Source organism: Giraffa tippelskirchi, chromosome 11 (assembly GCF_054371585.1).
Source record: "Giraffa tippelskirchi isolate mGirTip1 chromosome 11, T2T-mGirTip1v1.2.pri, whole genome shotgun sequence".
NCBI classification, from domain to species: domain Eukaryota; kingdom Metazoa; phylum Chordata; class Mammalia; order Artiodactyla; family Giraffidae; genus Giraffa; species Giraffa tippelskirchi.
This window is the reverse complement of record NC_137285.1, coordinates 108,589,107-108,601,240: the sequence shown is the minus strand read 5'-3', so window position 1 is coordinate 108,601,240 and position 12,134 is coordinate 108,589,107. Positions and strand designations below refer to the sequence as shown.

Below are 12,134 nucleotides of genomic sequence, written 5' to 3'. Positions count from 1 at the left end.
CCGACGAGAGCAGGTCCCGTCCTACTAACAGTCTTGTTTTCCCCCCTAGTTGCTTCATCCTACCGAGTTTTGCATGGGCCTATATATTCTTTTCCTCTGGTCAGGTACTCCTATCTGCTCTCAGCTGGTGTTCTGTATGCACTTCTGTGTCTGAAGGTGTATTCCTGATGTATCAGTGGAGAGAGATGTAATCCAGGTCCACCTACTCCTCTGCCATCTTGATCTCTTGAGATTTATTTCTTAAATAATGATACTTGAAAGCTGAAATTACCCCTTGATCTACAGGCTGTAGAACGGATGTTGTGTTACAAGGCATGAAAACAACATTAATCTTATTGTACATCCTCCCATCAGAGCTCTTGGATGACCACATACATTGTCGAAGAGCAGTGATGTTTTGTAAGGAAACTTCTTTTCTGAGCAGCAGCTCTCAACAGTGGACTTACTTAAAATATTCAGTAAACCATCTTTTATACAGATGTGGTGTCATCCAGGCTTTGTTGCTCTATTTATAGAGCACAGGCAGAGTAGATTTAGGGCAATTCTTAAGAGCCCTAGGATTTTCAGAATGGTAAATGAGCACTGGCTTCAACTTAAAGTTGCCATCTGCATTAGCCCTGAACAAGAGAGTCTGCCTGTCCTTTGCCACTTTGAAGCCAGGCGTTGACTTCTCTGTAGCTGTGAAAGTCCTAGATAGCATCTTATTCCAACAGAAGACTGTCTACACTGAAAATCTGTTAAGTAGTATAGCTACCCTCATGAATTATCTTCAGTAAATCTTCTGGATATCTTACAGCAGCTTCAACATCAGCACTTTCTACTTCACCTTGCATGTTTATGTTATGGAGATGGCTTCTTTATTTAAACCTTTGAACCAAGCTTTGCTGGCTTCAAACTTTTCTTCTGAAGCTTCTTCACCTCTCTCAGTCTTCATAGAATTAAAGAGCATTAGAGCCTTGCTTATTCTAGATGAGGCTTTAGTTCAAGGGACAGTTGTAACTGGTATGATCTTCTATCCAGACCACTGAAACTTTCTGCAAATCAGCACTATAGTTGTCATTATATCATTATGTCAATGATATATGTCAATATATTATTCATGTGTTCACTGCATAAGCACTTTTAATTTCCTTAAAGAACTTTTCTTCTGCATTCACAGCTTGACTAACCATTTGGGGCAACAGGCCTAGCTTTAGGCCTATCTCAGCTTTCGACATGTCTTCCTCATTAATCATTTCCAGCTTCTGATTTAAAGTGAGAGAAGTGCAACTCTTCCTTTCATTTGAACACTTGAAGGCCATTAATTGGTCTAGTTCAGTATTGTTTTGCCTCAGGGGATAGGGAGGCCCAAAAAGAGGACCAATGTGTGGAGCAGGCAGAACACACATGACATTTATTAATAAAGTTTGCCATGTTGAGACTTCCTTGGTGGTCCAGTGGTTAGGACTCTGCACTTCCAATGCAGGGGATGAGGGTTCAATCCCTGGTCAGGGAACTAAAATCCTGCATGCTGTGCAATGTGACCAAAAAAAAAATGCTGCATTACGTGAACATGGTTTGTGGCACCACAAAACAATCATAATAGTACTGTCAAAGATCACTCTCACAGATCACCACAATAAATTTAATAGTAATGAGAGTTTTGAAATACCTCTAGAATTACCAAAGTGAGACATGAAATGAGCAAATGCTGTTGGAAAAATGGTGCCAATAAATTTGCTCGACCACAGAGTTGCCTTAAACCTTCAATTTGTAAAAAACGCAGTAACTGTAAAGTACCATAAAGGGAAGCACAATAAAAAGGGTAGGCCTGTATATTTATACATTTAAAATTGGCTTGTTTGGGACTTCCCTGGTGATACAGTGGATGGGAATCTGCCTGACAGTGCAGGGGACGTGGGTTCGATCCCTGGTCCATAAAGATTCCACACGCCACAGAGCAACTAAGCCCCTGTGCACCACAACTGCTGAGCCCATGCTCTAAGCCTGTGAGCCACAACTACGGAAGCCCATGTGTTCTACAGCCCATCTTCTACGACAAGAGAAGCCACCACAATGAAGAGTAGCCCCTGCTCTCTGCAACTAGAGAAAGCCCATGCAGCAACAAAGACCCAGGTCAGTCAAAAATAAATAAATATATAATCACTAAATTACTTTCCAATATTGTGGCTGTTTTTGCCACGGACATGAATCAGCCACAGGTATACAAGCGTCTCCCATCCCGATTCTTTACCGACAAAGCCACCAGGGCAGCCCTTCTGTAGTGAGACACTAAATCACAGATGCTGTGATGGCGGGGAAGTTTTTTGTTTTGTTCACTGTGTATCCTTGTACCTGGCATGGAGTAGGTGCTCAACAGGTATTTACCAAATAAGTAAATTCACAGCTTCCAATGCAAATAAATAAATAAAAAACAGCTTAAAGTTGGTTTGTTTGAATCAAGATTTAAACAGGTTTCATTCATTGTTTTTAGTTGATCTGTCTCTCAAGTCGCTTTATCTATGACTCCTCTATACCCTTATTGTCTTCCTTACAATTTATTAGTTGAAGAAGCTGAGTATAAGAGTTCTGCAGAATCTGTCATATTTTGGTTTTGGTGCACTGCATCCCTGTGCTGTCATTAATATTTAATATTTTCCTCCTTCCCCTGTATTTCCTGTAAACAGGCCACTGTATTACTGACCATCCTGAGTTGGGTCCCAGCAAGAGTCCTGCCTGGTCTCATTTGAGTCAATAGAGTGAGACTGAGTTCAATTCAGAAGCAAAGGAAAGATTTATTCTTTGAGAAGGGAGAGGTATAAGCTTATGCTCTGGAGCACAGACTTCCCAGACAGGTGGTGGGCGGAGCTGCCCTAGAGGGTTGAGGGGGCGGAGTTCTGGGAGGGGCGGGCACAGCTGTGCGGCTCACGCTTCACATGACAGCGCCGCCTGCAACGTCTCTGCACACGGTTCACAGCCGCCATCTTGAGTGTCTGTGGGCAACTTCTGCACAGGGCTGGTCCCGCTGAGGTGGCGGTGTCCATGCCGCCATTTTCTGCAAGGAGCTCTGGTCCGAAGTGCCAGGTGTGAGGACTCTGACAGCACCCTGTGAACACGTGGAACTAGATCAAACACAAAGGAAAAGAAAAGGTTAGACTTTATTTTATTTGGGAATGCGTGTTCAGTCGTGTCCAATTCTTTACAACCCCCCCCCCCCCAGACTGTAGCCCACCAGGCTCCTCTGTCCGTGGAATTCTCCAGGTAAGAATACTGGAGTGGTTTGCCATTTTTCCCTCCAGGGGATCATCCCAACCCAGGGATCAAACCCACATCTGTTGTGTCACCTGCATTGATAGGTGGACTCTTTACCACTGCACCATCTGGGCTTGCTTTTATTTTATTACCCAGATTTTATTTTTACTTCCCAGGAATTGTGAATGGACTTTGCTGGTGACAACTGGGTCCTGAGGCTAGGTCAGATTCGAGTTTGACTTTTTGGTAAGAATATTTTGTGGTCAGGTTGAGTACTTCCTGATGCATCACAACAGGAGGCATGAGACCTGCGGTGTTTCTGTTTTTATGATGTTAACTTTCATCGGTGGATTTAGGGTGTGCTGTTATTACATGGCTCCCCATCAGTTTCTCACCTCCTGGTTTTAGCAACCACTGATGTTTCTGGTAGTTTTGCAACATGTTGGCGCAGCCAGGAGGGACTAGATTTTGAGAATTCCCTTTTTCTGTGTGTTTGTGGTTAGGAGGGGCCACAGTGAGATAGTTGGGTACAGTGAGAGGTGAAGCAGTCTGGTTGTAGTGCATGCACGTGACTTGGCTGTGGGCTCCCCACATCACTGGGAGATGGCAGCCACACTTGCAACTGCTCCACCAGCCCATCCAGCACTCTTTCAGGGGCTCTACCACTTGGGCATGTGTGTGTGTGTGTGTGTGTGTGTACATGTGTGTGTGTGTTGGCCCCATGACAAAGGCCCTGCTTCTGCAGGACACCATGCCAGCAAAGGCAGAGATAAGAACACTTCTGGATATCCATCCATCTTCCTGGACTCCTGCTTGGTTCAGCTGTCCTGAAATTTACATCCATCATCTCTTCCCAACTGCCCTCTCTGTGAACTTTAATCTCTAGCTCCAAATTGGATCCATTTTTCATCAGGGATTGCAAAGTGGTTATATTCTAACTATAGCATTTCTTTGGCTCAAATTATTTTAGCTGGAATTCCTGAGCTGCCATGTAAACAGGAAAAGCAGAATAAATACTTGTTTCTTTCCCTTCAGTTTTCTTCTTTAACAGTTTTCACAGTAATTAGTTCTGGTTCCTCGACATCTTCCAAAGGGGATAACTTAGTTTTATTTATTTACTTTTTAAAGTATCATTTTGAACTCAAGGATTTTAATATAGTCAATGTGGCACTGTAGTAGTTATTATTACTATAATTATTATTGCTATTTATGTTCACTTATCCCATATTTGGCCAGTGGGAGATTATTGAAATGGCTCCTGGATTTTTCTGACATAATCCCTGTGGTCTGTGACAGCTTTGCCTTCCAGTTCAACAGTGTTTCAAGGCTCTCACTGATATTTCCTGTCTCAGCCTCGAAATCAGTAATACAAGGAGGCATGATTTCCCTTGTTGGAAATTCTATTTGGAGAACACAGTCTAGGTGTAGAGATATTCATTATTTTGTGGTTATTCATGACTTCTAGACCTTTTCAGTGAACAGAGCAAAGAAATATGTTTTTTAAAAGAAAATATAATGTAAGATCTTATTAATTATTCAAATCAAATTTAAGGTTATAGAATTTTCTACTGGACTCATTCAGTTTTATATTTTTATCTCTCCTCTTCTGCTCAAATGTTTGGATTCTAAATATATTAACATAATTATTTGTTTAATATATCCTGGTATACACACACAAATAATAGTTTTGGAATGACACTAATAGTGTATATACTAGTGAAATATATATGGATAATATACATTCTGAAATATGCTTGATAGTTTAAGAATAATAATATTACAATTACTGAAAACAGCTGAAGATTTCTTTATAATTCTTTTTATCTTTTTGATATATTCTTCTTGGACTGTATAGTCAAATTATTCAGTTTTAAAATAATTGAAGTAATTACTATCTCTGTTTTTAAACCGTCAACTTGATATATGTTTAGGTTTGTTTGCTCTCAATGTTTAGGAATTGTAGTTTCCTTATTTAATGTTGCTCAATTTACTTTCATGATTATTAAAAACATTTTATATATATATATTGATTCCAAACTCAAATGTATAAGATTAGATACTGTGATGATTTTAAATATGTACATAAACTCTTTAACACACACTTGCAAAGATGGATCCTAATTCCCTCCCCTTGAGTGTAGGTTAGATTCAGTATCTTGCTTCTAACAAATGAAATAAGGCACAAATAGCTGTATGTGACTCCCAAGACTAAGCCACAAAAGGTATGGTGGTTTCCTCTGCTCTTTTGGATAGTTTGTGCTGGAGGAAGCCAGCTGTCATATCAGGAGGATGCTCAAGCAGCCTGTGGAGAGAGGAGATCCATGTGGTGAGGAACAGAGGCCTCCTGCCAGCAACCATGTGAGGGAACCACTGTACAGATGGGTCCTCTCACCCAGGCAAGCCTTTGGGTGACTGAAACACAGGCCAACATCTTGACTACAATCACATGAGCTACCCAGAGCCAGAACCAGCCAGCTAAGTCTCTCCTGGCTTCCTGACCCTCCAGACTCATGTGAGATAATAAAAATTTATTGCTGTTTTAATCCACTGCATTTTGGGAATCATTTATTATGTAGCAATCAATCACTAATATAGGTACATTCAGAGAAATCTAGTTTTTATTCCTGTCTCCTCCATCACCCTAAGGTTAAGCATTACTTTTTACTTGCTTGTTTGTCCTTGCATTGCTTTTTATTTTAAATATAAGCAAATACATATATACATGTATTATACACCCTTTTTTAGATAAAAGTTAGTATATGTTACCTGGATCTTTCCAACCCAGGGATTGAACCTGAGTGTCCTGCATTGCAGGTAGATTCTTTGCCATCTGAGCCACCAGGGAAGCCTTTATCTGTATTTTACATACACTCTGCTGAATCTTGCAGTTTACAGTGATTGTCTTCCCTGACGATCATTGCAAAGCTGAACATACAGTTGTCATTCTTTTTTAATAGTTGCTATTCCATGCATTCCTGATCTGCAGGCTATTCAACCTACAATGTTTTCTGTATCTAGTCTTTGCCATGCCAATAGCACGTATTTTATAGGACACCTATATTTTTTCATAGCTTTGCCAGTTGGAATAAGTTCCAAAGTCCACTGCTTTTGAAAATTTTCCCCATTACTTCAGCTCTTATAATTTTCTCTTGTCTTCCTGCCCTTACTGCAGAGTCTATTCCCTATAGTGTAGTACTTAGTTGTCTTTATTTTGTATGATTCTGAGTTTCTCATGTTAGTTCTGTAAATATAAGATTGTGCTATTGGAGCCCACATGAGGCAGTTACAGCTCTGATCTACCACTGTCAGGAGACTGGGTTTAATGCTGAGTTTGTGGGGATTAAAGAAGGTCTGACCTAGAAAGTAAGGGGGAGGGGAGCCACAGGGATCAGTATGCACCAAAAGGGGAAGCATTTTTCAGAAGGTAAGCTATACATGAAACTGAAGCTCCAGTTCTTTGGCCACCTCAGCAAAGAGCTGACTCATTGAAAAGACCCTGATGCTGGGAAAGATTGAAGGCAAAAGTAGAAGGGGGAAGCAGAGGATGAGATGGTTAGACAGCATCACCAACTCAATTAAACATGAATTTGAGCAAACTCTGGGAGATAGTGGAGGACAGAGGAGCCTGATGTGCTGCAGTTCATGGGGTTGCAGAGTTGGACATGACTTAGTGACTGAACAACAGCAGCAAGCTATGGGTGAAACAACTCTACTTGTCAAAGAGAGAAAAATATCTTTTTCTCCCATGCCTATCATGATGGCAAGGAAGATAATCGAAACCATGTACAAACCCCTGTGTTGTTGTCTTTTGAAGTAAAAGGTAAGAGTTAATGATTGGGAAATGTGAAGATGTTGAAACAAGAATAGCTGTTGGGCTGGGGAGCTGGTAACAGTTTAGACTATAATTCTGCCACGTAGCAGAATCACCAAACTCCCAGTTCCCTGAAAAATATAGGGAAAGGCCTGACACACATTCCTAAGTTATTTTTACAGGAGGCAAACCCCTTGCAGATGAAAACTGCAGACCACAGGACATAGACCCTAGACTGGCTGAAACCAGAAGGTTGACAATGCTTGAACTCTCACCTTGATGCCAACCAATCTGAGAACTGTCCACGACCTGATCATGCCCTGCTCCTTGAACACTCTAAAACTCCTCACTACCCCCTCCAGGGTAGGTCACACAGTCTTGAGGGCGCTAGCCTGCTCTAGCCCTGTTTGCCTGGCAAAGCAAAAAAGGCTACTCTTTTTTGCTTCACCCAAAATTCTGTCTCCATGTTTCTACTGGCACCAGTGAACAGAGGCTGAGTTTTGGCAACATAATGAAAATTATCCTGAAGATTATTAAGATCTAAGATATGAAGTAAGACTCAGGTTACAGAAAAAATTCCTTTTCTGGGCTAACCAGCAAAGTAGGTAGCTGGTATCTTGCCAACCACAGTGGCTGGAAGTAAAGCCTTTTGCAGGCATAGATTATATTTAAAATGAATATATAGAATTTAAGGAGCCAAGATTAAGAGCCTATAACTGAACAGCCATTTTCTAAAGGACAGTCATCTTGAATAGTTAGTGTCATAGTGTCAGGAAAGAGGTGTGTGCAGTGGTAAAGAATGATAGGATGCCTGCCTGTCAGTCAAATTAGCTTGATCAACCCTGGTGACCAACCATAGGTTCAGATCCCCTGTGCATCCAGGATTCAGAATATACTAGTTACATCTCAAAAGAAAGAAGCTGCAGCCCCAACAAAGAATGGCACGAAACCACAGAATAATGCTGAGAGAACTTGGAAAAGCAAGCCAGCAAAGAGAACAAATCCAGCCAAAGTGGCTCCCTGGACCACACTGAGCCTCACCATTTCCTCAGAATAGAGGAACTGGAATTCAATTTCAGAATCTTTTGTACATTCTAGTATTTACAGTTGTATCTATATATGACTAAATTAGCTATAAAGAAAATCATATAGAATTCTCATCTCAAGGTGTGGGTCAACTCCTTTCTTTCTTTTCATCTGATCCATCAGTTCAGTTCAACTTCTCAGTCGTGTCCGACTCTTTGCGACCCCATGGACTGCAGCACACCAGGCTTCCCTGTCCATCAACAACTCCTGGAACTTACTCAAACTCATGTCCATTAAGTCGGTGATGCCATCCAACCATCTCACCCTCTGTCATCCCTTTCTTCTCCTGCCTTCAGTCTTTCCCAGCATCAGGGTCTTTCCCAATGAGTCAGTTCTTTGCCTCAGGTGGCCAAAGTATTGGAGTTTCAGCTTCAGCATCAGTCCTTCCAATGAATATTCAGGACTGATTTCCTTTAGGATGGACTGGTTGGATCTCCTTGCAGTCCAAGGGACTCTCAATAGTCTTCTCCAACACCACAGTTCAAAAGCATAAATTCTTCAGCACTCAGCTTTTTTTTATAGTCCAACTCTCACATGACTACTGGAAAAACCATAGCTTTGACTTTATGGACCTTTGTCGACAAAGTGTGTGAGCTGGCTCTAGCACCCACTGGCTGAATGGAAAAAATACACAGGACTTTGAAGACTTAATATGAAAATAAGAATATAAAAGAAATTAAAAGACACTTGCTCCTTGGAAGAAAAGTTGTGACCAACCTAGACAACATATTAAAAAGCAGAGACATTACTTTGCCAACAAAGGTCTGTCTAGTCAAAGCTATGATTTTGCCAGTAGTCATGTATAAATGTGAGAGTTGGACTATAAAGAAAGCTGAGCACCAAAGAATTGATGCTTTTGAACTGTGGTGTTGGAGAAGACTCTTGAGAGTCCCTTGGACAGCAAGGAGATCCAACCAGTCCATCCTAAAGGAAATCAGTCCTGAATATTCATTGGAAGGACTGATGTTGAAGCTGAAACTCCAATACTTTGGCCACCTGAGGCAAAGAACTGACTCATTGGGAAAGACCCTGATGCTGGGAAAGATTGAGGGCAGGAGGAGAAAGGGACAACAGAGGGTGAGATGGTTGGATGGCATCACTGACTCAATGCACATGAGTTTGAGTAAACTCTGGGAGTTGTTGATGGACAGGGAGGTCTGGCATGCTGCAGTCCATGGGGTCACAAAGAGTCAGACACAACTGAGCAACTGAACTGAACTGTTCACAATGTAATGTCTCTACTTTTTTAATATGCTGTCTAGGTTGGTCATAGCTTTTCTTCCAAGAAGCAAGAGTCTTTTAATTTCACAGCTGCAGTCACCATCTGCAGTGATCTGGAGCCCAAGAAAATAAAGTCTGTCACTGTTTCCATTGTTTCACCATTTATTTGCTATGAAGTGATGGGACCGGATGCCATGATCTTAGTTTTCTGAATGTTGAGTTTTAAGCCAACTTTTTCACTCTCCTTTTTCACTTTCATCAAGAGGCTCTTTAGTTCTTCTTCACTTTCTGCCATAAGGATGGTGTCATCTGCATATCTGAGGTTATTGATATTTCTCCCAGCAATCTTGATTCCAGCTTGTGCTTCATCCAGCCCAGCATTTCTCATGATGTACTCTGCATATAAGTTAAATAAGCAGGGTGACAACATACAGCCTTGATGTACTCTTTTCCCAATTTGGAACCAGTCTGTTGTTCCATTTCCAGTTCTAACTGTTGCTTCTTGACCTGCTTACAGATTTCTCAGGAGGCAGGTAAGGTGGCCTGGTATTCCCATCTCTTGAAGAATTTTTCACAGTTTGTTGTGATCCACAACAGTCAAAGGCTTCAGAAAGCAAAAGTAGATGTTTTTCTGGAACTCTCTTTCCTGTTTGATGATCCAGCAGATGTTGGCAATTTGATCTCTGGTTCCTCTGCCTTTTCTAAACCCAGCTTGAACATCTGGAAGTTCACAGTTCACGTACCATTGAAGCTGGCTTGGTGAATTTTGAACATTACTTTGCTAGCATGTGAGATGAGTGCAGTTGTGCAGTGGTTTGAACATTCTTTGGCATTGCCTTTCTTTGGAATTGGAATGAAAACTGACCTTTCCCAGTCCTATGGCCACTGCTGAGTTTTCCAAATTTGCTGGCATATTGAGTGCAGCACTTTAACAGCATCATCTTTTAGGATTTGAAATTGCTCAACTAGAATTCATCCAGTCCATATATATATATGTGTGTGTGTATGTGTTAGTCGCTCAGTTGAGTCCAACTCTTTGCAACTCCATGGACTGTAGCCTGCCAGTCTTCTCAGTCCATGGAATTTTCCAGGCAAGAATACTGAAGTGAGTTGCCATTTCCTTCTCCAGGGGATCTTCCTGACCCAGAAACCGAACCTGGGCCTCCTGCATTGCAGGCAGATTCTTTACCGTCTGAGCTACCAGGGAAATGATATATATATATATATACACGGGGCTTCTCTGGTGGCTCAGCGGTAAAGAATCTGCCTGTAATGCAGGAGACGTGTGTTTGATCCCTGGATCAGAAAGATCCCCTGGATAAAGAAATGGCAGCCCACTAGAGTATACAGTATTCTTGCTTGGGAAATCCCATGGGCAGGGGAGCCCAGCAGGCTACAGTCCATGGGGTTGCAAAAGAGTTGGACACAACTTAGTGACTAGACAACAACAAATATATATATATATATATATATATATATAGAGAGAGAGAGAGAGAGAGAGAGAGTTGTGTGTGTGTGTGTGTGTGTGTGTGTGTGTGTGTATAGAGAGAGTTATATATCTCTGTGAAGGTGGGTTCTTTCAGACAAGGTTCTGTAACTCACTATGGGCAAAACCAAGTAGGCGGTATCCCTTGCAGTGTTGCTGAAAGTTTGCTGCACTGTTACACTATCACAGAAGAATCCTGACAAGCACATGGTAACAGGAGATTTTCAACAAACCCTGGATACACTGATCAGATTCTTAGCTCTAAATACTGGTCACAATTACATTCTATCCTTGCCTTTCTCCCCTTCCTTTGTGTGAGTTAAACGTCAGTGCACGTGAAACTTTATGTGTAATTGATGAGATTCTTAAAAAGCTGCACACAGATCCTCTTTTTATTGTCACAAAATGGTGCTATGCACACAGTATGCAAGTCACTGAGGATGCAAATGTATGTCTAGAACAGAAAAAATTTCTGCAGTTTAGAAATTTATTATTTAGTTGGGGAAACCAGATGCAAACACAAAGATAAGGACAATCATCCCCATTTGATTTCAGTAGCAAAGGAGTTTCAGGGTGCCGCCTGATGGAAACACCATTCAGGGACCAAGCAAGGAAGGTTTTGATGACATATAAATGGAGAAGAGGGAGGAAGGTTTTTGGCATGAAGGATTGTGTGTGCTAAATTGAGAATCTGGTAATGTGCCATGATATAACATTAGCTGTGGTGAGGAACTCGGGTGTGTATCCCATTGGAACTGAGGATTTTTAGCAGGAGAGGAAGAGGGTGAAGCACAGAGGAAGATGAATAGAGAGTGATGTGTGGGATGGAATGGATTGGGGCAGGGGGTGGTGATGGAGGCAGGCAAGCTGATCCAACGTCTGTGAATAGAATCATATTTTTCACACTAAGTCTGGGAACCCAAGGACCACTGATCAGAGAAATCTCATCTTAATTTCTAATTAAACTTCAGCACTACTTCAATCTCAAATGTCCATCTGATGAAAGAAATGTTCACAGATTGAGATATGAGAAAGTCAGTCTGGGTTATACATAAGTTAACTTGAATTTTATGCTAACTAAATCAGTTTGTTTATGGCTTATCAAACACACATTGTATACCTGCTTTAATTATTAAAGAAAAGGGTACATTGACCAGAAGTAAAAAATGTCCATGTTAAAAATAAAGATTAAACGGTTCCCTTTGCGGACACCCATGCTGGTGCTCCTGTGATGATAGGACACCCTGCCCAGGTGCCAAAGCCATACTGCCTCTCTGTGTACAGGCTGAACATTTTTAT

At 41.4% G+C, this 12,134-nt stretch overlaps 1 protein-coding gene and 1 non-coding gene across 4 annotated transcripts in view; both read left to right on the top strand.

Annotated features, from left to right (window-relative positions):
- Positions 1-1,422: 1,422 nt before the first annotated feature.
- Positions 1,423-1,495, top strand: TRNAG-UCC (transfer RNA glycine (anticodon UCC)). The gene has a single exon. It is a non-coding gene; the product is annotated as a tRNA-Gly (tRNA).
- A 1,422-nt stretch (positions 1,496-2,917) lies between these two features.
- The window catches only part of CLMP (CXADR like cell adhesion molecule), a 193,773-nt gene continuing 184,556 nt past the window's right edge, over positions 2,918-12,134 (top strand). For 2 of the 3 annotated variants that reach the window (XM_081541407.1, XM_081541405.1), the window contains exon 1: positions 2,918-3,129. The gene's annotated coding sequence lies outside the window, so the exon portion shown is untranslated. Of the gene's footprint in view, positions 3,130-3,407; positions 3,478-12,134 lie in introns of all 3 variants that reach the window. The other variant, XM_081541409.1, reaches the window with a different exon arrangement.